The sequence below is a fragment of the Petromyzon marinus genome, unplaced genomic scaffold, assembly GCF_048934315.1.
Source record: "Petromyzon marinus isolate PM22_M1 ecotype Great Lakes invasive population unplaced genomic scaffold, UKy_Petmar_22M1.pri1.0 PM_G_Scaffold_34, whole genome shotgun sequence".
Classification (NCBI taxonomy): Eukaryota; Metazoa; Chordata; class Hyperoartia; order Petromyzontiformes; family Petromyzontidae; genus Petromyzon; species Petromyzon marinus.
In genome coordinates, this window is record NW_027422917.1 from 1,668,137 (window position 1) to 1,694,320 (window position 26,184).

Sequence of the window (26,184 nt, forward strand, 5' to 3'; positions counted from 1 at the left end):
TTCTCTGCAGCTGGATGAGCAGCAGGGTCAGCTCCTCAGGTTGTGCCTAACCACCGCCATCACCGTCGTCGCTGCCATCATCATCGTCGTCGCGTCAGCATCATCAACACCACCATCGCCGCACAAACGGAGCAACATCGGCCGCCACCCCGTTACCATTGCACCGGCGTTGTCCACCCCGATAGCGGGATTGCCGTGGACGCACCGACCAGACGGCCACCGGGTGGCGCAGCAGTCGGGCGGGGCGAGAGCGGTTTGACTCGCCGTCGGAAGGAAAGGTCAAGAGGTCAAGAGGTCAATGTCCATTGAACTTCTTTTGCGAAGGGTGGGGGGGCGTGCGGGTGAGCGGGAAGGGTGAGCGGCGAGGGTGAGCGGCGAGGGTGAGCGTGGGGGTGAGCGTGGGGGTGAGCGGGGAGGGTGACTGGGGAGGGTGAGCATGGGGGTGAGCGGCGAGGGTGAGCGGCGAGGGTGAGCGCGGGAGTGAGCGTGGGGATGAGCGGGGAGGGTGAGTGGGGAGGGTGAGCGTGGGGGTGAGCGGCGAGGGTGAGCGTGGGGGTGAGCGGCGTGTGTTTCACCGTGCGGCCCTGCAGGCTGGGTGGGGTGGACTGCGGGGTGGACTGCGGGGTGGACGTGTGCACCATGGACGGTGTGGGCCTCCTATCCAGCGTCTGCGTGCACTGCGAGACCGTAGGGAAAGACAGCCAGACAGTCAGACAGCCCGATAGACAGACAGCCCGATAGACAGACAGCCTGACAGACAGCCAGACAGTTAGACAGCCCGAAAGACAGACAGCCCGATAGACAGACAGCCTGACAGACAGCCGGACAGTTAGACAGCCCGAAAGACAGACAGCCCGATAGACAGACAGCCTGACAGACAGCCCGATAGACAGACAGCCCGAAAGACAGACAGCCCGATAGACAGACAGCCTGACAGACAGCCCGATAGACAGACAGCCCGATAGACAGACAGCCCGATAGACAGACAGCCTGACAGACAGCCAGACAGTTAGACAGCCCGAAAGACAGACAGCCCGATAGACAGACAGCCTGACAGACAGCCCGATAGACAGCCCGATAGACAGACAGCCCGATAGACAGACAGCCCAATAGACAGAAAGCCCGACAGACAGCGCCATACGTGTGTGTGGGGGGGGGGGGGGCAGCCGTACCCGCGCTCCGTGGCCGTGGCTGAACTCGGCGGCGCGTTGCCGGCGCGCCCCCGGGGCGGCCGCCGCCACGTCCACCCCCCCGGGGGCGCCCACCACCACCAGCGACTGGCGGTAGCTGGGCATGGACCTGGGCAGCGTCTGGGTGGACGCGATGCTACGGGGGGGGAGGAGGGAGAGGGGGGGGGGAGAGGAGAGGGGAGGAGGAGGATGGAGGGGGTCAGGGCCCGTTCCTTGCTCGAGGTTTCACAGCGACGCCTCACCGCTGCGGCCCGCAGGGTTCACAGCCACGCGTGGCCATCCCCCCCATCTCGTCTCTAACCATTCTCCACCTCCTCCCCTCCACCTCCCATCTTCACCCCCCCCTCCTCCTTCACTCCCTGTCACCAATCTTTGAGCTGCTCCCCCCCCCACCCCTCCTCTACCCCCCCCAACCGCACCCCGGCGTCTCCCTCACCTCAAGCGGTCTCTCTCGTTCTTCTCCTTCAGCGACCGCATCATCCACTGCTCCAGCTGCACCGTGGAGTCACGCATCTGCCTCTCCAGCGCCGCCGCCGCCCGGTGGCCCTCGCCGGCGCCGCCAGCCGCCCCGTAGCCAAACTCGTCCTGGTTGAGCGCCGACAGGCTGCTGCTGCTGCCGACAAGCCCCATCCCGTCCATGCTGTGCCGCTGCAGGCGCAGCTGCAGCTGCAGCGGTTGCTGCGGCTGCTGCTGCTGCTGCTGCTGGTTCGGGTGACGTAGAACCACGCCGGACTTCGCCGCCGCTTCCGGCCGTAAGATCGCGGCGCCGGCGGTGGGGCGATCGGCGGCCTCCGCGGTCGTTCGGCCTGGGCCCGCCGACGGGTCGAACCTCTCGTCGCCGTCCCGCCGCTCCGCGGCCGCCCCCCTCTCGCCATCGCCGTCGCGCAGCTGCCGCCAGAGCTCCTCCGCGGCCACGGCTGCCGCCGCAGCGTCGTCGTCGTCGTCCGTGCCGGCCCGCGAGCGAGCCGGCCCCTCCTCCGTCACGATCTCCACATCGCCACGAGGGCCGCCCCCCCGTTCGTCGTCTTCGTCGGAGCGCGGCGGCCTCCACCGGGCCGGCGCCGCGACATCTCCCGGCGCCCCACGGAGCCCGTCGACGAGCACCTGCCCCCCCGCCTCCTCCTCCTCCGCCGCCGCCGCTCGCCCGCGTGAGCGGTTGCCCCCGCCATCGCCGCCGCCACCGCCGTTGCTGGCGTTGGGATCAGATCGTGTGAGACGCCGCGGTGGCTGGGAGATGTTGACTACCTCGCTTGGTATGCGGGAGGTCGTGGGTTCAATCCCGACTCTCTCTTCCGTGGGTCACGTGGATTCTTCTCCACATTTAGAATCGATAACCCAGGTTTTTTTCTTGGTTTAGGTCGTGTAAATGTGTAGATGTTGTGTCATTAAAACCCACAACCACCCGGCACAGCCAACTAGTAAGGGTTGTCACGTAAACAGAACGTGGCCAATTCGTCACTAGTACAGCACTAGTATGTAGTGTATAATGTAGTGTATAGTGTAGTGTATAGTCGTGTAATGTATAATGTAGTGTAGTGTATAATGTAGTGTATAGTGTAGTGTACTAGTACAGCACACCGGTTGTGTGTTGGAGAGCCAAGCCACAACATTTACAGTCTGAGTACCGTGACGTTTCACCAGTAAATACAACCAGATTCATCAGGCGACAGCCAGATTTGTGGAGAAGTCCTCCACCTGCTACGTTCCTTATATAGAGGCGTAGATGTGGTGACCACACTTCTGCGCTCTTGCGCAAAGTGGGGGGGGGGGGGGGATTACTGAGTCAACCTAAGAGCCTACGCGTTAAACTGATATAAATATGGCGTTGAACCCACCAGCCAACCGACATTGAGCAAGGTTTGTCACCTAAATCGATGGTTTAGAGTGTATGGCTTGCGAGAAATGTCCACTTCGTTGAGCTATCGTTTGTGGCCACGTCGCTGTGAACTCCCAGGCGGTGTACGTGCCGGGCGGTGTACACCCTGTGCCACCCTGCGCCACCCTGCGCCACCCTGTGCCACGCTACCATCCGATATTGGGAAGCCGCTGGAGCCGCTGGAGCTACGCAATTTTAAATCATCATCATCATCATCTAGATTGACAAACTAAATTCTTGAGAACTCCTCTTTGTGTATAGGTTGCTGTCCTTCCTGCGCACCTCCGATTAGCACGGAAGGCTACGTACGGTGCGAAAGAAGTTCAACATACATACATAGACTCACACAGAGACCCATATACTCGCAGAGACCCACAGAGACCCGTAGTTTGACGTCCTTCCCCCGCACCTCCGATTAGCACGGCTGGCTACGTACGTTGCGTTCAACGCACACGCACGTGCGCGCAAACGCACGAGGGGGGGTTGGAGGGGAGGAGGCGTCTCACCCCTGCGGGATCTCCATCTGCAGCTGCGACGCCTGCGCCATCGCCTTCATCCACACGCGCATTTCCTCCAGCGAGTCGGCGGCGAAGTAGTAGGTGCGCATGCCAGCGTGCCGCGCCTGCCACGGCACACGAGTCAAGTGGCGCCCCCCCCCCCCCGCCGGCTTCTCGTGCCTCTGGCTCGGAGGCCCAGCTTGTGGAGGGAGGGGGGGGAGAACAGAGGAGGTGGGCACGCACGCACGCAGGCAGGCAGGCACGCAGGCACGCACGCAGGTCAGCTGCATTATAACCCAGCCAGCTGCATTATAACCCAGCCAGCTGCGTTATAACCCGTTCAGCTGCATTATAACCCGACCAGCTGCATTATAACCCAGTCAGCTGCATTATAACCCAGCCAGCTGCGTTATAACCCGTTCAGCTGCATTATAACTCAGTCAGCTGCATTATAACCCGACCAGCTGCATTATAACCCAGTCAGCTGCATTATAACCCGACCAGCTGCATTATAACTCAGTCAGCTGCATTATAACCCGACCAGCTGCATTATAACCCAGTCAGCTGCGTTATAACCCAGTCAGCTGCATTATAACCCAGTCAGCTGCGTTATAACCCAGTCAGCTGCATTATAACCCAGTCAGCTGCGTTATAACCCAGTCAGCTGCATTATAACCCAGTCAGCTGCATTATAACCCAGTCAGCTGCATTATAACCCAGTCAGCTACGTTATAACCCAGTCATCTGCATTATAACCCAGTCAGCTGCATTATAACCCAGTCAGCTGCATTATAACGCAGTCAGCTGCATTATAACCCAGTCAGCTGCATTATAACCCAGTCAGCTACGTTATAACCCAGTCAGCTGCATTATAACCCAGTCAGCTACGTTATAACCCAATCAGCTGCATTATAACCCAGTCAGCTACGTTATAACCCAGTCATCTGCATTATAACCCAGTCAGCTGCATTATAACCCGTCCAGCTGCATTATAACCAAGTCAACTGCATTATAACCCGACCAGCTGCATTATAACCCAGTCAGCTGCGCTATAACCCAGTCAACTGCATTATAACCCAGTCAGCTGCGTTATAACCCAGTCAGCTGCATTATAACCCAGTCAGATGCATTATAACCCAGTCAGCTGCATTATAACCCAGTCAGCTACGTTATAACCCAGTCAGCTGCATTATAACCCACGTTATAACCCAGTCAGCTGCACTATAACCCAGTCAGCTGCGTTATAACCCAGTCAGCTGCACTATAACCCAGTCAGCTACGTTATAACCCGTTCAGCTGCATTATAACCCGACCAGCTGCATTATAACCCAGTCAGCTGCATTATAACCCAGCCAGCTGCGTTATAACCCGTTCAGCTGCATTATAACTCAGTCAGCTGCATTATAACCCGACCAGCTGCATTATAACCCAGTCAGCTGCATTATAACCTGACCAGCTGCATTATAACTCAGTCAGCTGCATTATAACCCGACCAGCTGCATTATAACCCAGTCAGCTGCGTTACAACCCAGTCAGCTGCATTATAACCCAGTCAGCTGCGTTATAACCCAGTCAGCTGCATTATAACCCAGTCAGCTGCGTTATAACCCAGTCAGCTGCATTATAACCCAGTCAGCTGCATTATAACCCAGTCAGCTGCATTATAACCCAGTCAGCTACGTTATAACCCAGTCATCTGCATTATAACCCAGTCAGCTCCATTATAACCCAGTCAGCTGCATTATAACCCAGTCAGCTGCATTATAACCCAGTCAGCTGCATTATAACCCAGTCAGCTGCATTATAACCCAGTCAGCTACGTTATAACCCAGTCAGCTGCATTATAACCCAGTCAGTTACGTTATAACCCAGTCATCTGCATTATAACCCAGTCAGCTGCATTATAACCCGTCCAGCTGCATTATAACCAAGTCAACTGCATTATAACCCGACCAGCTGCATTATAACCCAGTCAGCTGCGTTATAACCCAGTCAAATGCATTATAACCCAGTCAGCTGCGTTATAACCCAGTCAGCTGCATTATAACCCAGTCAGATGCATTATAACCCAGTCAGCTGCATTATAACCCAGTCAGCTACGTTATAACCCAGTCAGCTGCATTATAACCCGCGTTATAACCCAGTCAGCTGCACTATAACCCAGTCAGCTGCGTTATAACCCAGTCAGCTGCACTATAACCCAGTCAGCTACGTTATAACCAAGTCAGATGCATTATAACCCAGTCAGCTGCATTATAATCTGGTCAGCTGCATTATAACCCGGCCGGACTTTACGTCATGAACTCCGTCGCGATTGTATTTCCCGTTTTTGCCTGCATTGCTTTGATGCATTCGAAGTAACGGCGAAGTGTAACTTCACTGTTGCAGTTGTATTCGTCTGGCCTTTAACTTATGAGATAAAAAAATACATACTTTGCGTGAATGCGTGTGCGTGCGCGAACACAAACATCGCACGCATGTACAAAAGTGCGAATTTGTTCGCATACAAGTGAGGCTTTCCAGAGCACAAAAATTACATCGTAAATAAATATTCATTAATGTCATCGATTCATCAATGAAAGCCCATTAAAATAGCCATTGTTATCAACTCCTCGTTTTGCCAATCCACTGCCAGATGAAGCCCTCCTCATGCCGTGTCAGCCACGGGGGTTGTTTGGCCATACTTCACCGCTCTGGAAAGCCTCGGGCCCAGCGATTCTCCGAAACTCCATTCCTCAGGAGGGTCCCTGCTCCCCGACCTGATTGGCCAACAGCTTCCTCTCGAGTAGCTTTGCATTTTTTATTGTTTTAGCCCCGTGCGACGACGTGCAGGTCAGCTCGTTTTATAAAAAGAAAATTCGACGCGAGTATTTTCTCCCGTCGGCTTTCCCCCACGTCTTATAAAGGTTTCATTTATTTTTTAATCGACGTACGGCAACGTCAATAATTTCCGCTTTTGAAAAAAAATCGTCGCCGGTTTTTGAACTCCTTTGGAGACGAGAGAGAGCGGCATCCGCCAGCAGGAGCCCACCGCGGAAGCGCCCAGGCGTGTCCGGAGAACGCCACGAGGAAGGAGGCGTCCCAGAACCACTCCCGAGATCCAACGCCCCATGGCGACCGCACGGAAATTTTTATCTGAAAAGCCGAGGAGCTGTTTTGGGCTAAAAACAAAACGCGGCAAGAACCCCCCCCCCCCCCCCCCCCGTCCATCCCCAAGTCCTCGCGACCCCGAGCCCAGCCATGCGGGCGCGTACCTTTGTCCGGCGAGCGAAGCCGCCTTGCGAGCGAGCGGCTCACGAGGTCGGAGTGAAAGGAGCGACAGTCCAGCCGAGAAGACACCCAGAGAGGCACGGAGAGGAGGAAGAGGCGTTCCCAGAGTTCCCAGGGGGTCACGCGGCACGGGGGGGGGGAACACATTGACGACGGCGATGCACGCACAAGCAGCCACGCGCATCACACCCAGTCCCCGCATTGCACCCAGTCCCCGCATCGCACCCAGACCCCCCCGCACCGTCTCACCGCACAGCGGCGGTTTCTCAAACTCGCGCGCTGTACGGGGCGTAGCAGCTGCAGCAGCCGGCTGCGGCACGGAGACCGTGCAGGAAAGGTAATTTCTGAAAGTGCACGGAGGGGGGGGGGTGCAAACCGACGTCGCCTCGGTGGCCGTGCCGTTACTACCATGTGCGTCGAGACGCAGCGTCGCTTTGCGAGCAAACCGCAATGCCAATCGTTAGAACAGTCTAGACGTGTGGCGTGGGGTGGGGGTGATGGAGCTATCCAGAATTTCTCAACGTCCACTTTGAATGAAGCAGATGGTGCGTGGTGATTACTGCGGTTAATACCACACACACACGCACACGTTAATACCACACACGCGCGCACACACGCTAGTACGTCACACATCACGCCTTCTACGTGAGCGAGGGGACAGCGTGAGCGGCGTAGCGGGCAAGCGGTCGCACCCCCCGCACCCTCCACCCGAGGCCCCCACCCCTGCCCACCTGAGCAGGGCATTAGTGAGCGCGCGGCAGGGAAATCCGTTAGTGGGCGGGCAGTCGAAAAGTTAGCGAGCCGAAAAAAATTAATAAAAACAACCCCCCCCCCCGTGCAACGACGAGCACGCTGCACATTCACGTCATGTTGCATCCGAGAACACAAAGCACACGTGACCAGCGGCCACTTAAAACGATGGTGAATATTATTGTTGTGATGACAATCACAAAAACGAGAGTGTGCGGGCGTTCGTCAATCCACCGCGGGATGAAAGGCTCCCCCACCCACTGCCACCTCCCACGTGCCGCGGTCATTGTCTCGGTGACCGTACTTCACCGTGACGGTCGGTGACGCGAGTGAGCGGCGGTGACCCGGCGCCGTGGGCCCCCCGCGTGCGAGCGGAAGGGGGCATCTCGGCACACGACGAGGGTGTGGGTGGCTGGCACCACGCCCGGCCGTCTTCGTCTCCCCAGTGGCGATGTTTACACGCCGCACCGCCAGGCCCGCCCGCTAGGCCCCGCCCGCCAGGCCCGCCCGCTAGGCCCACTCGCTTGCCCACCGTACCTTGAAGGCGAACTTGCGGTTGATTTTATCGTCGGCTTCCACCGGATTCACCTGGAAGCTGGGCAGGGAGATGCTGCCCAGGACACCCTCCTCCTTGTTGTCTGCGCTCCCCCACGGCAGGGGGCCACGGGGCGGGTGGGGGGGGGCAGAGTCAGCATGGTTGGGAGGGCAGGGGGGGGGGACAGCGAGCCCGTTGCCAGGGAGCTCCCGTGGCGCGGGGCGAAACGTCGGACATCGAGGCCCCAGCGACGGCACGACGGCGGAGCGACCGGGCCCGCCCACTCGTGGCGACTCGGCTCCCGGCACGTCACAAGTAACCGGGGTAACGAGATGGTGAGGGCTCGGGTTGAGAGGTTAGGGGTCAGAGTGCACCACTCACCTTTGTAGTAGAACAGGCAGAAGTCGGACAGCACGAACCAACGCTGCTTCCACAGCTTCATCCCCGTGCTGTCCTGTGGTGCCGACAGCCACACAGCCACTGCGTTAGGACGAGACTCCTCTATGTGAGTCTATGCGTCTCTGTGTGATGAGTCTGTGGGTCTCTGTGAGTCTGTGGGTCTCTGTGTGAGTCTGTGGGTGTTTTTGAGTCTGTGGGTCTTTATGCAAGTCTGTGGGTCTCTGTGTGATGAGTCTGTGGGTCTGTGTGAGTCTGTGCATCTCTGTGTGAGTCTGTGGGTCTCTGTGTGAGTCTGTGGGTGTCTTTGAGTCTGTGGATCTTTATGCAAGTCTGTGGGTCTCTGTGTGATGAGTCTGTGGGTCTTTATGCAAGTCTGTGGGTCTCTGTGTGATGAGTCTGTGGGTCTCTGTGTGAGTCTGTGGGTCTCTGTGTGATGAGTCTATGCGTCTCTGTGTGATGAGTCTGTGGGTCTCTATGAGTCTGTGGATCTCTGTGTGAGTCTGTGCGTCTCTGTGTGATGAATCTGTGGGTCTCTGTGAGTCTGTGGGTCTCTATGTGAGTCTATCGGTGAATCCACCCCACCTGTTTGTGAAGCCAACCCCGGATCATGACGGGCGCGTTGGGGTTCCGCCAGATGGAATGCGAGCGTTTGCCGAAGTTCTGGAGCTTCCTGGAGCCCTTGGCGTTCTGCGTCACACGCGTAACGTTCCGTCACCACCACCACACGATCGCACAAGCACGTGCAGTCCTCTTGCCGATCCACTGCCGGATGAGGGCTTCCCCAACGAGCCCCCCCCCCTCGCTGTGTTCTAACCGCCCGGCGCTGCGCTCGTCGTTCCGAGAATCGCTCCTCTGCCCTCCGCTGTTGCTGTCGGGCTGCTGCCTCCAACTGCCCAGTAGTCTCAGAGCGCACCTAGCCCGGCACCGCCCGGTAGCGTCCTTAACGAGCCTCCTCCGCAGAGGCCGATCTTCACGCCGCTGGCAACACAAGGGCCCGTCCCTTCTCACGCGCGTCCCTTGCGTCCGTTCAGCCCCCCCTCTCTATCCAACAAATCGTAAGATGCCTGGGCGGGTTTGCGGTGGCCGGACACGCGGGCTACGTGACTCCAGCCAGCTAGCTCCTCGCACAATCCGGCCTGATTAAACCGTGACGGATCGTAGGTGGGGGGGGGGGGGGGCGGGGAGCCGGCCTGAATGTTTGCGCAACCGGCGCAACCGGCGCTCGGGGACAAAGAGGGTCCCCGTTGTCACAAGCGTAGAGAAGAGGAGGGGGGCGCGACCGTGGCGCGACAAGCCCCAAAGCGTCGTGCGGAGACGGGCACGGCAGGTGCCGCGCGCGCGGCGTCACGCGACCTGGTGAAAAGATAACGCCGCTCTAACGGCCTAGAGAACCGCCGGGGAGCTTCTGCTGCCAAAGCAGAGGCGGTGTGCGAGAGGCACGCCGCCCAGGTGTGGCAACTCGTCAGCCCTCTACGCGAGCGCAGCCTCGACTCGCGCAGAGCGCAGTGGGGGTCGGAGTGTCTGATGGGGCGCAGCGTAGAGGCAAACGGTGGGGGGGTGGGGGGGTTGTTCGTTTCACACGCAAGAAACTTTCGCAACCAATATTATTGTTGATAATCAAGGTTTTTGGGTCCGATCGCGTAAGTATAAATCTGTCGTAACCCTCCACCACCCGACAGCCAATTAGTAAGGGATTTATCACGTAAACAAACGCCAATTAGTTACTTATATAGTGTGGTGTATAGTGTAGTGTATAGTGTAGTGTATACTACTTCAGCCCACCGGTGTGTTGGAGAGTAAATCCACAACATTTACAATTTGAGTATGACGCTTCGCTGGTAATTACATCAACCATCAGCATTGGGTAATTTGACAGAATAGTGAAGCAATCCACCTGCTTCCGGTCTCAAATAGAACAGCAGCAGGACGACGTCATCACCACCCCCCCCCCACCGCCTCCGAGTGGCATGCTCCAGGTTCGGCAGATGAGTTAAACGACTCTCAGAGTGAGCGTCAATTACCAGATTATCAGCACACACAGAGTGGTCGACCGCGAGGGAGCCATCCCTCAACCTCACCCAGGGATGAATCGCCTGATACACACACACAGCTGTACCTACGACAGATTCCCCGTAAAGCTTTCACTGACTCTACGGGGAATCTGTCTAGTCAGCGAGTAGCACCTAAGAAGGCCGGCACTGTGGCACACGAGGGGGGTGGGTGGTCAGCGCCATGCCCGACCGCCTTTGTCTTCCCAGTGACGATGTTTACACACCGCACCAGGTACTTATTTGAGGCTGAGTCGACCTAGGGGAGGCCCAGGACCGGTTCTGATAATCGTCAGTGGTGTTGGCCGTGAGCGGGAATCTAACCCGGGTTGCCAGGTTTGTAGCGCAGTGCACTAAACCACTACACTACCGCTCCCCACACACACGCACACACACACGTGCACACATACGCACACGTACGTACAAACACGCACACGTACACACACGCGCATGCAGACGTACACACGCACGCACGCACCTTAGGCACGGGGCTGGGGGGGGCGCCCCCCCCGTCGTGCGACCCCCCTGCCGAGTGGCCGGACATTGCGGCGGTGGCGGCGGCGGTGGCGGCGGTGGTAGCGGTGGCAGAGCTCCCGCTGGAAACGCTGACCAGGCGCGCCGGCGCCGCGTCACACACCACCAGCAGCTCCTCCTCCCCTCCTCCGTTGCCTCCGCCCAGCTGATGCTGCTGCTGATGATGGTGTTGGTGCTGCTGATGTTGCTGATGATGTTGTTGCTGTTGCGGCGGCTTCTGTTGTTGTTGCGGTGGTTGCGACGATTCGGAAATCCTGGGGGAGACGTTGCGTTATACCGACGTCAGCAGAAACCACACGGGGGTCATCGTCGTCGTCATGTTTCAAGTTTATGCTGTGTGACAAGGCGGAGAACTCGTTTGCAAGAGTGAGCGACTGAGTGAGTGGGTGAGTCAATGAGCAATCGACCGAGTGAGTGGGTGGGTGAGTGGATGAGTGAGCGGGTCGGTGGGCGAGTGGATAGTGGGTGTATGAGTGGGTGGGTGAATGGGTGGGTGGGTGTGTGGGTGATTGGGTGGGTGGGTGAGTGGGTGAGTAGGTGAATAGGTGAATGGGTGGGTGGGTGGGTGTGTGGGTGAGTGGGTGGGTGGGTGAGTGTGTGGGTGAGTGGGTGAGTAGGTGAATGGGTGAATGGGTGGGTGGGTGAGTGAGTGGGTGGTTGGATGGGTGGGTGAGTGGGACTTGGATCCACCACGCGCGGCCACCTTTGTCTCCCCAGTGGCGATGTTCACACAATACAGCAGTTACTCGTTTGAGGCTGAGTCAACCTAGGGGAGGCCCAGGACCGGTTAAAATAATCGTCACCGGTGGTGGCCGTGAGCGGGAATCGAACTCGGGTCGCCGGGTTCGTAGTGCAGCGTAGCGCTAACCACTACGCTACAATGCGTTAGGCTTCCACATGTGCGGGCTATGGTGACAGATTTGACGTCACAGCTCACTTGCCGTACAAAAAAATTGATGCATTATTGAGCTCCTCCCCCCCCCTCCCCCTATAATGTTTGCACGGTGTACAGTCTGGAAAGTACCCACGTGGCAAATTTCAAGATTGTTGCATGTCGGGAAGTACGCTAAACATTTTGAACAGACACACACAATCACAACTTTGCCTTTTTATATATATGGAGATGATGATGCATAAGCGACAGCGTCGACAATTTACGATTGTCGACGCTACCGATGAGATCGATTGGTGCTGTGCATCACAACAACAACGATGGTTGTGGAGTGTACAACAACAAAAACAATCCTCACCTTTTGTGTTTGTCGACTTTAAACTTTAACATTATCCTCGGCCCTTCGCGTGTGGCACGACAGCCAAACAAAGCAAGTTGGCGCCTCGCTTCAAACGTCCACGTGAATCGATGTCTTCATCCATCCAAAGTCATCACCTCCACCACCTCTTCTTCTTCTTCTGCACGATACCAGGACGGTGAAGTGTGGTAAACACAATTCGGGCAAATCGCCTCGACGGGAGGCTCGGCTCGTTGGGATCGCTCGCGAAACGTCGTACTTCAGAGTGTAAGCTAACGTCGTGGCTCTCGCTCTCCTCGTTCTGTTGACGCTCCGTCCCCTAAACCCCTCACGACTCCGCTGTGTCGGGTGGCGGCGGGTTTCACGACACACAGCCACCACACACAAACAAACTACTTGTCAGAGGCCTCTCTTATCCAGCAGTGGATATGGCAAACAGCTCGCGCTCTGAAACGCGTCTTCGCAGCTGCTGCAGGGTCCCCCTGCGAAACGTTGATCTCCTTGTCAGCCTCCCATCACCACTGTTGGTAAATCTCTCCGCAAATGTCGTCAGGTCTTGACGTTCGTCGAATCGTCGTCTTCGTCAGCGTGGTCTTCTTGCAGGACTTGTAAACACATGGCCCACATCCACACCCACATTGCGATACACAGTACACACATATACACACCCTCGTGTGTGTGTTGTGTACACGACGTGTGTGTACACGCGTGTGTGTTGATAGGTGTGTGTTGTGTACACGTGTGTATGTGTGTGTGTATACACCACGTGTGTACACGACGTGTGTGTGTACACGTTTGTGTGTGTGTACACGTGTGTGTGTACGTGTCTGTTGTGTACACGACGTGTGTGTGTGTACACGTGTGTATACAGTACTGTATATAGGTGTCTGTGTGTATAGGTGTGTAAACGTGCGTATTAGTGTGTGCACGTGTGTATTAGTGTGTGTACACGCCTGAGTGTGTACACGCGTGTATTAGTGTGTGCACGCGTGTGTGTGCGTGTACACGACTATACAAGCACGCGCACACACACACGTGGGTCGGTGGTGGGGGTGGGTAGGTGGGTAGGTGGTGGGGGTGGGTAAGTGGGTGGGTGGTGGGGGTGGGTAGGTGGGTAGGTGGTGGGGGTGGGTAGGTGGGTGGGTGGTGGGGGTGGGTGGGGGGGCCACTCCGCCTACCGCGCGCTTCATAGACGCCGCGCACTCACACACGCTGACCAACCCACCCACCACCACCACCACCTAGCCACAACCAACCCACCTACCCACCCCCACCACCTACCCATCTACCCACCCCCAACCACCTACCCACCCCCACCACCTACCCACCTACCCACCCCCACCACCGACCCACTACACAGCACCCACCCACCTACCCACCCCCACCACCGACGCACCCCCACCACCTACCCACCCACCCCCACCACGACCCACCTACCCACCCCCACCACCTACCCACCACCCACCCACCTACCCATCCCACTACCGACCCACATACCCACCCCCACCACCGACCCACCCACCTACCCACCACCTACCCACCCACCTACCCACCCCCACCACCCACCCACCTACCCACCCCCACCCCATAGTCTTCGCTGTTACAAACTGCTTCACCACGCTGTCGCTAAACAACGCGCACTGCTACTTAAGAGGCTGTACAAAGCTACAACACCGTGCTGCTTTGTACACCATGCAGCCCCGAAACACCGCGCACTCAGAGAGGCTGACCACCCGAGTCCTCGCGATGCAGAGTCTCACGATCTGTATGTAGACTGCAGGAGGAGGAATCCGAGGAGCTATGAAGCTCTTTTCCACACACGTCCAGTAGGGGGGTCACAGGGCTCAGTAAGCGACCACAAACTTCAGCAAACTGATAACCGCGTGCTCTTACCAAAAGGCTCCACAAACGCCACGCACTCGCTAATCGCGCTCTCCCGATTAAAAAAAATGTTTATTGCCCAGAGCATCATCCTCTGCATAGACGAAGCACACCTCTCACCCCCTCCCCCAAACGCTCCCGAAGCAACACGAAAATTCCCACTTGCCGCCATCATCTCTGGAATTCCCTCCCGTCCCCTCTTCTCCTCATCCCCACAAGTTCTTGATGACAACGACCTCGGCTCAATTCAAGACACATCGAACCCTAACTACATTCTAACTACATTTTGACATTTGCCGTTAGTTGCTGACCGCTCGTTTGACTTTTGTGCCTATGCTCAGCAACTGTTTAACAACAAAGTACCCGAAACTAACTCCTACGTATACACACACGTGTACACACACGCGTATACACACACGTATACACACACACAGGTGTACACACACACGCGTGTACACACACACGCGTGTACACACACACGTGTGTACACACACACACGTGTACACACACGCACGCATGTACACACACACACGTGTACACACACGCGTGTACACACACGTGTACACACACAGGTGTACACACACACGTGTAAACATACACGCGTGTACACACACACGCGTGTACACACACGTGTACACGCACACACGTAGACACACACACGTAGACACACAACAACCGCCATTCGCCACTAAGTGGCGGTGACGTCACCACGACGCTTGTGCCAGGCCATGTGCACCTTGAGGCTGCAGTCACGGGAAGTGGGAAGGACGTCTTGGACGAGTGTGATCCTTCTACAGATGTCTCTGCATTTTTCGAAGCGATTTTTTTCTTCGGATATCTCGGGATTTTGTTTGACTCTCCAGATTTATCAGGAGTTTCGCAGACTGTATCCAATACTTTTCAGATAGTCTCTAGATTTCCCAATATTTTTTTTACCAAAGCTCTCCGATTTCCTGCAGATTTCTCTTTGCCGTACATTCTCCAGATTTCTCGATTAACAAACAAAAAAATATTCTCAAGAATTGCCAGTTACTTTTGCATCCAGATTTCACAGATTTTCGAAAGTTAATCCACAGCTGAAAAAAAACATGTAGCAGGAACGCTTAGTAAACGTCACAACGTTTATGCTCTCGTGGGGGCTGACACCCCGCTCCCCGTGAGAGGGCGGGATGCCCCCCCCCCCCAGCTGCTAAGCCCTTGTGTCAACACGGCGACCCGCCCTCGAGTGGTTATTTATTAACTCGCTGGCAGCTGCAGAAACTCCGCAGCTGTACGGATACTCATTAGTTTGCGCTCTCGGGATAACCACCCAGTTTCAGTTTCATTTATTTGGTGTATAGCCCTGTGAGCCATTCGGCTCTTGAATCGGGTGCAACCGCAACAAACAAAAAACAAAAACGCGAACAAGAAAACATCTTAAAGTGACTTTGTGCCTTTGTGGAAACAGAAAATCCAGGAAAAAATCCTGAAAAAGCACCGTACACCAACGCTGTGTGCAAAAATCCCATCAGTCTAACTCCGTACTACAACAAACATGGCCAAACCAAACCCACCAATTTATATCACCCACACACGGCAGTGTGCCAATCGCTGTTCCACCACTCTTCACACACACGCACAACGCGTCGACCATCAATCTTGTACCAAGGTTTTATTCCCGGCGTGAATAGTGAACCCCTGTTTATGCCCCCCCCCCCAGCGAACACTCCACGGATCTCGCCTAGCCTCTTATTTCCCACCCTTCGCGATGTGCGACTATTCTCAGGCTAGGGCTAACGGCTAACAGAGCTGAATTGAAGCAATTGGCGGGACCCCGGGGGTCTCATCACTGCCCCGGGGTGGGAAAAACCGCGTAGCGACACGAGTCTTGCCCTACCGACAGCAAAACTAGTGGTCAATCGATTGGCCTCGTTGAGAGCTACTCGGGGAACTAAGTTTCGTAAAAAGTTGAAAAATTACATAAACACGTTAAATTCACTGCGGGCGCAGGCTCGCCTTGGCATAGAAGCTGAGGATCGATGGCTGACCGGAGGGCGGACTGAAAAATAATAATTATTGACCTGATTTTTTCGGGACCCCGGGGTCACGCCAAATGAAATTGACCAACTGAACGATCACTCACCTCGCACGGTGGAAGTTTGGGAGGACGCTGGGCAGCGAAGACTCTGCCTGGGCAATGGTTCGCAGCTGCACCCAACGGGCGTCAGGCGGACGCTGAGGGCGGCTGGGATTCAGCGCCGGCTCCAGGTGAACTCTGAACTCAATTTGCTCTCTCCCTCCCCTCTTATCTTCTCAAAGCCTGTTAATCCCCGGGTGACATGATGTCATCTTGCACGTCCAATCGAGTTCTTTTTACGTGTCCCACCCATCACTACCTCTTCCTACCAACCCCCCAGTTGCTAAACCTCGATCCTCCACTCTGCTCACAGACATACACACATTCTTTGTGCTTTCAAGACACAATACCAAGATCCCCCGTGTAGCCTGCAACAGACTGCCGGGGCAAGTGCTGTTAGAGAGCACCTATGAAGGTCGGTACGGCACACGAGCCGGTTGGGTGGCCAACACCACGCCCGGCCGCCTTTGTCTCCCCAGTGGTGATGTTTACGACACACCGCACAAGGTACTCATTTGAGGCTGAGTCTATCTAAGGGAGGACCCAGGATCGGTGCAGATAATTCGTCACTGATGTTGGCGGAATCGAACTCCGGTTGCCTGGGATCGTGGCTAAGTGCGCTAACCACTGCGTCATCACTCCCCCACATGTAAATAGACAGAGGTCCCCCGTGTAACATGTAACAGACTGTAGGGGCAAATGCTGTTAGCGAGTAGCAGCAGCAATGTCTATGAAGGAGACAAAGATCCCCCGTGTAGCCTGTAACAGACTGTGGGGCAAGTGCTGTTAGCGAGAAGCACCTATGAAGGTCGGAACGGCACACGAGGTGGGGGGGGGGTAGGTGGACAGCCTTTGTTTCACACGCACACACACACCACCACTCTGTAACGTTTGCCGGTTTGGACATTTGGCTCCGCTTTTAATGCTCCTATTATTCTTCACAGAGTCTTTGAAGAAGAGCACACGCGTGTGTGGGTGTCTGTGCGTGTGGGTGTCTGTGTGTGCCCTGTGTGTGTGTGCGTGTGTGTCTGTGTGTGGGGAGCGATAGTGTAGCGGTTAGCGCGCTGCGCTATGAACCTGGCGACCCGGGTTCGATTCCCGCTCACGGCCAACACCAGTGACGATTATCTGAACCGGTCCCGGGCCTCCCCTAGGTCGACTCAGCCTCAAATGAGTACCTGGTGTGGTGTGTAAACATCGCCACTAGGGAGACAAAGACGGTCGGGCGTGGTGCTGGCCACCCACCCCCTCGTGTACCGTTCCGGCCTTCATAGGTGCTCGCTAACAGCACTTGCCCCTACAGTCTGTTACAGGCTATATGGGGGATCTTTGTCTTTGTCTGTGTGTGTGTGTGGGGGGCCTTAGAAGAGCCACACCCTGTTGTTTGGCAGTCTGCTGCCCTGAGTAGAGAACTGTCCACCCCTCCTTCGTGGCAGGAGCCAGAACCGGTCCACCGGACCTCCTGAATGCAACAGAGATCCAGGCGGTACCGGTTCAGCTCCCGACAGAGGAGTGGCAGCTCTTCTCCGCAGTGAGTGTTCGAACATTCCACGTGGCCATCCGTAGTGGCTTTTCCTTGTTTCTGGAGGAGCCCCGAGGATAGAGATTCAATCTCCTGGCTCCGCCAATTGGGGTTTGGCCAGGAGATGTCATAGACGCATGTCCCCCCAGGGCCTCCGGCACAAGCTTATTAGTTACATATTTAGTGGTAATTAATTGAAGGTGGAGGGGTTACCAGCCCCTCGCACCCGTCCAGAGCCCCCATTTAGCCACTGTGCTGGACACAGACTGTATGTTACAGACACTTACATACAGACACTTACATACAGACACTTACATACAGGCACTTACATACAGACACTTACATAGACACTTACATACAGACACTTACATACTGACACAAACAGACACTGAGACACTTACATACAGACACTTACATACAAACACTTACATACAGATACTTACATACAGACACTTACATACAGACACTTACATACAGACCCTTACATACAGACACTTAGACATTTACATACAGACACTTACATACAGACTCTTACATAAAGACACTTACATACAGACACTTAGACACTTACATACAGACAATTACATACAGACACTTACATACAGACACTGAGATATTCACATACAGACACTTACATACAAACACTTAACATACAGACACTTACATACAGACACTTACATACAGACACTTACTTAGACACTTACTTACAGACACTGAGACACTTAAATACAGACACTTACATACAGACACTTACAAACACACACTGACATACAGACACTGAGACTTAAATACAGACACTTACATACAGACACTTACATAAAGACATTTACATACAGATACTGAGACACTTACATACAGACACTTACATACAGACACTTACATACACACACTTACATACAGACACTTACATACAGACACTTACATACAGGCACTTACATACAGACACTTACATAGACACTTACATACAGACACTTACATACTGACACAAACAGACACTGAGACACTTACACACATACACTTACATACAAACACTTACATACATATACTTACATACAGACACTTACATACAGACACTTACATACAGACCCTTACATACAGACACTTAGACACTTACATACAGACACTTACATACAGACTATTACATAAAGACACTTACATACAGACACTTAGACACTTACATACAGACACTTACATACAGACACTTACATACAGACACTGAGATATTCACATACAGACACTTACATACAAACACTTAACATACAGACACTTACATACAGACACTTACATACAGACACTTACTTAGACACTTACTTACAGACACTGAGACACTTAAATACAGACACTTACATACAGACACTTACAAACACACACTGACATACAGACAATGAGACTTACATACAGACACTTACATACAGACACTTACATAAAGACATTTACATACAGATACTGAGACACTTACATACAGACACTTACATACAGACACTTACATACACACACTTACATACAGACACTTACATACAGACACTTACATACAGGCACTTACATACAGACACTTACATAGACACTTACATACAGACACTTACATTCTGACACAAACAGACACTGAGACACTTACATACAGACACTTACATACAAACACTTCCATACAGACACTGAGATACTTACATACAGACACTTACATACAGACACTTAACATACAGACACTTACAGACACTTACATACAGACACTTACATACAGACACTTACATACAGACACTGAGACACTTACATACATACACTTACATACAGACACTTACATACAGACACTGAGATATTCACATACAGACACTTACATACAAACACTTAACATACAGACACTTACATACAGACACTTACATACAGACACTTACTTAGACACTTACTTACAGACACTGAGACACTTAAATACAGACACTTACATACAGACATTTACAAACACACACTGACATACAGACACTGAGACTTACATACAGACACTTACATACAGACACTTACATACAGACACTTACATAAAAACATTTACATACAGATACTGAGACACTTACATACAGACACTTACTTACAGACACTTACAAACACACACTTACATACAGACACTTACATACAGACACTTACATACAGGCACTTACATAAAGACACTTACATAGACACTTACATACAGACACTTACATACTGACACAAACAGACACTGAGACACTTACATACAGACACTTACATACAGACACTTACATACACACACTTACATACAGACACTTACATACAGACACTTACATACAGGCACTTACATACAGACACTTACATAGACACTTACATACAGACACTTACATACTGACACAAACAGACACGGAGACACTTACATACAGACACTTACATACAAACACTTCCATACAGACACTGAGATACTTACATACAGACACTTACATACAGACACTTAACATACAGACACTTATAGACACTTACATACAGACACTTACATACAGACACTTACATACAGACACTGAGACACTTACATACATACACTTACATACAGACACTTACATACAGACACTGAGATATTCACATACAGACACTTACATACAAACACTTAACATACAGACACTTACATACAGACACTTACATACAGACACTTACTTAGACACTTACTTACAGACACTGAGACACTTAAATACAGACACTTACATACAGACATTTACAAACACACACTGACATACAGACACTGAGACTTACATACAGACACTTACATACAGACACTTACATACAGACACTTACATAAAAACATTTACATACAGATACTGAGACACTTACATACAGACACTTACTTACAGACACTTACAAACACACACTTACGTACAGACACTTACATACAGACACTTACATACAGGCACTTACATAAAGACACTTACATAGACACTTACATACAGACACTTACATACTGACACAAACAGACACTGAGACACTTACATACAGACACTTACATACAAACACTTACATAAGACACTTACATACAGACACTTACATACAGACACTTACATACAGACCCTTACATACACACACTTAGACACTTACATACAGACACTTACATACAGACTCTTACATAAAGACACTTACATAAGACACTTAGACACTTACATACAGACCCTTACATACAGACTCTTACATAAAGACACTTACATACAGACAATTACATACAGACACTTACATACAGACACTAAGACACTTACATACAGACACTTACATACAGACACTTACATACAGACACTGAGACACTTACATAGAGAGTTACATACAGACGCTTACATACACTTACATACAGACACTGAGACATTTACATACAGACACTTACATACAGACACTTACATACAGACACTTACATACAGACACTGAGACATTTACATACGGACACTTACATACAGACACTGAGACACTTATATACAGACACTTACATACAGACACTTACATACAGACACTTACATACAGACATTGAGACACTTACATACAGACACTTACATACAGACACTGAGACACTTACATACAGACACTGAGACACTTACATACAGACACATACATAAAGACACTGAGACACTTACATAGACACTTACATACAGACGCTTACATACAGACACTTACATACAGACACTGAGACACTTACATACAGACACTTACATACAGACACTTACATACAGACACTGAGACACTTACATACAGACGCTTACATACAGACACTTATATACAAACACTGAGACACTTACATACAGACACTTACATACAGACACTTACATACAGACACTTACATACAGACACTTACATACAGACACTTACATACTGACACTGTGACACTGACATACAGACACTTACATACAGATACTTACATAGAGACAGTTACATACAGTAACTTACATACAGACACTTACATACAGATACTTACATACAGACACTTACAGACAATTACATACAGACACTTACATACAGACACTTACATACAGACACTTACATACAGACACTTACATACAGACACATACAGACACTTACATACAGACACTTACACACAGACACTAAGACACTTACATACAGACACTTACACACAGACATTTACATACAGATACTTACATACAGACACTTACATACAGACACTTACATACAGACACTTACATACAGACACTGAGACACTTACATACAGACACTTACATACAGAAACTTACATACAGACACTGAGATACTTGCATACAGACACTTACATACAGACACTTAACATACAGACACTTACATACAGACACTTACATAGAGACTCTTACATACAGACACTTACATACAGACACTGAGACACTTACATACAGACACTTACATACAGACACTTACATACAGACACTGAGATATTCACATACAGACACTTACATACAAACACTTAACATACAGACACTTACATACAGACACTTACATACAGACACTTACTTAGACACTTACTTACAGACACTGAGACTTACATAAAGACACTTACATACAGACACTTACATACAGACACTTACATAAAGACATTTACATACAGACACTGAGACACTTACATACAGACACTTACATACAGACACTTACATACACACACTTACATACAGACACTTACATACAGGCACTTACATACAGACACTTGCATAGACACTTACATACAGACACTTACATACTGACACAAACAGACACTGAGACACTTACATACAGACACTTACATACAAACACTTACATACAGACACTTACATACAGACACTTACATACAGACACTTACATACAGACCCTTACATACAGACACTTAGACACTTACATACAGACACTTACATACAGACTCTTACATAAATACACTTACATACAGACACTTAGACACTTACATACAAACACTTACATACAGACACTTACATACAGACACTGAGATATTCACATACAGACACTTACATACAAACACTTAACATACAGACACTTACATACAGACACTTACAAACAGACACTTGCTTAGACACTTACTTACAGACACTGAGACACTTAAATACAGACACTTACATACAGACACTTACAAACACACACTGACATACAGACACTGAGACTCACATACAGACACTTACATACAGACACTTACATAAAGACATTTACATACAGATACTGAGACACTTACATACAGACACTTACATACAGACACTTACATACACAAACTTACATACAGACACTTACATACAGACACTTACATACAGGCACTTACATACAGACACTTACATAGACACTTACATACTGACACTGTGACACTGACATACAGACACTTACATACAGATACTTACATAGAGACAGTTACATACTAGAAAATTACATACAGACACTTACATACAGATACTTACATACAGACACTTACAGACACTTACATACAGCCACTTACATACAGACACTTACATACAGACACTTACATACAGACACTTACATACAGACACTTACATACAGACACATACAGACACTTACATACAGACACTTACACACAGACACTAAGACACTTACATACAGACACTTACACACAGACATTTACATACAGATACTTACATACAGACACTTACATACAGACACTTACATACAGACACTTACATACAGACACTTACATACAGACACTGAGACACTTACATACAGCCACTTACATACAGAAACTTACACACAGACACTGAGATACTTACATACAGACACTTACATACAGACACTTAACATACAGACACTTACATACAGACACTTACATACAGACTCTTACATACAGACACTTACATACAGACACTGAGACACTTACATACAGACACTTACATACAGACACTTACATACAGACACTGAGATATTCACATACAGACACTTACATACAAACACTTAACATACAGACACTTACATACAGACACTTACATACAGACACTTACTTAGACACTTACTTACAGACACTGAGACTTACATACAGACACTTACATACAGACACTTACATACAGACACTTACATAAAGACATTTACATACAGACACTGAGACACTTACATACAGACACTTACATACAGACACTTACATACACACACTTACATACAGACACTTACATACAGGCACTTACATACAGACACTTACATAGACACTTACATACAGACACTTACATACTGACACAAACAGACACTGAGACATTTACATACAGATACTTACATACAAACACTTACATACAGACACTTACATACAGACACTTACATACAGACACTTACATACAGACTCTTACATAAATACACTTACATACAGACACTTAGACACTTACATACAGACACTTACATACAGACACTTACATACAGACACTGAGATATTCACATACAGACACTTACATACAAACACTTAACATACAGACACTTACATACAGACACTTACAAACAGACACTTACTTAGACACTTACTTACAGACACTGAGACACTTAAATACAAACACTTACATACAGACACTTACAAACACACACTGACATACAGACACTGAGACTCACATACAGACACTTACATACAGACACTTACATAAAGACATTTACATACAGATACTGAGACACTTACATACAGACACTTACATACAGACACTTACATACACAAACTTACATACAGACACTTACATACAGACACTTACATACAGGCACTTACATACAGACACTTACATAGACACTTACATACAGACACTTACATACTGACACAAACAGACACTGAGACACTTACATACAGACACTTACATACAAACACTTACATACAGATACTTACATACAGACACTTACATACAGACACTTACATACAGACCCTTACATACAGACACTTAGACACTTACATACAGACACTTACATACAGACTCTTACATAAAGACACTTACATACAGACACTTAGACACTTACATACAGACACTTACATACAGACACTTACATACAGACACTGAGATATTCACATACAGACACTTACATACAAACACTTAACATACAGACACTTACATACAGACACTTACATACAGACACTTACTTAGACACTTACTTACAGACACTGAAACACTTAAATACAGACATTTACATACAGACACTTACAAACACACACTGACATACAGACACTGAGACTTACATACAGACACTTACATACAGACACTTACATAAAGACATTTACATACAGATACTGAGACACTTACATACAGACACTTACATACAGACACTTACATACAGGCACTTACATACAGACACTTACATAGACACTTACATACAGACACTTACATACTGACACAAACAGACACTGAGACACTTACATACAGACATTTACATACAAACACTTACATACAGATACTTACATACAGACACTTACATACAGACACTTACATACAGACCCTTACATACAGACACTTAGACACTTACATACAGACACTTACATACAGACTCTTACATAAAGACACTTACATACAGACACTTAGACACTTACATACAGACACTTACATACAGACACTTACATACAGACACTGAGATATTCACATACAGACACTTACATACAAACACTTAACATACAACAACAACAACAACAACCGCCATTCGCCACTAAGTGGCGGTGACGTCACCACGACGCTTGTGCCAGGCTATGTGCACCCTGAGGCCACGTGAAGTGTCGAACGCCCGCTGGCAGGAGGTCACGGGGCAGACCCAGGTGCCACGGGTCGACTGACTGAGATGACTGGCTGATGCACCACCTGTGCCCCCTACTGTGCCAACCTGCTGTGCTTTAGCCACCCGACGCTCCGCTCGCTGTTGTGAGCGTCGCTCCTCCGCCCTCCGTTGTTGTTGGAGGGCGACTGCCTCCAACTGCCCAGTAGCATCCTTCACGAGCCTCCTCCACAGAGGCCGATCTTGACACCGCTGGTACCAGTCATCGGCAAGTCCACTCAGCTCCACGTCCTCCTGTACCACATCACTCCATCTCTTCTCTAGCCCGTGCCGCGCCCGCTTAGCCCCCTCAATCCGGCCAAACAAAAGCTGTTTCGGCATGCGGTGGCTGGGCATGCGGGCTACATGACCCAGCCATCGCAGCCTTGCCTGCCGGAGGAGCTCACCGATGGGACCCTGCCCAGATCTTTCAAGGATTTGTGAGCTCCTCACACAATCCAATCTGGTTAAACCCAGGATGGATCGTAGGCAGGTCAGCCTAAATGTTTCTAACCGGCGAAGATGTTCCATTAGGGGGGTCCACGTTTCGCAAGCGTAGAGAAGGGAGGGAATGACCGTGGCCGAGAAGACCTGAAGCTTAGTGCGGAGCGACAGACC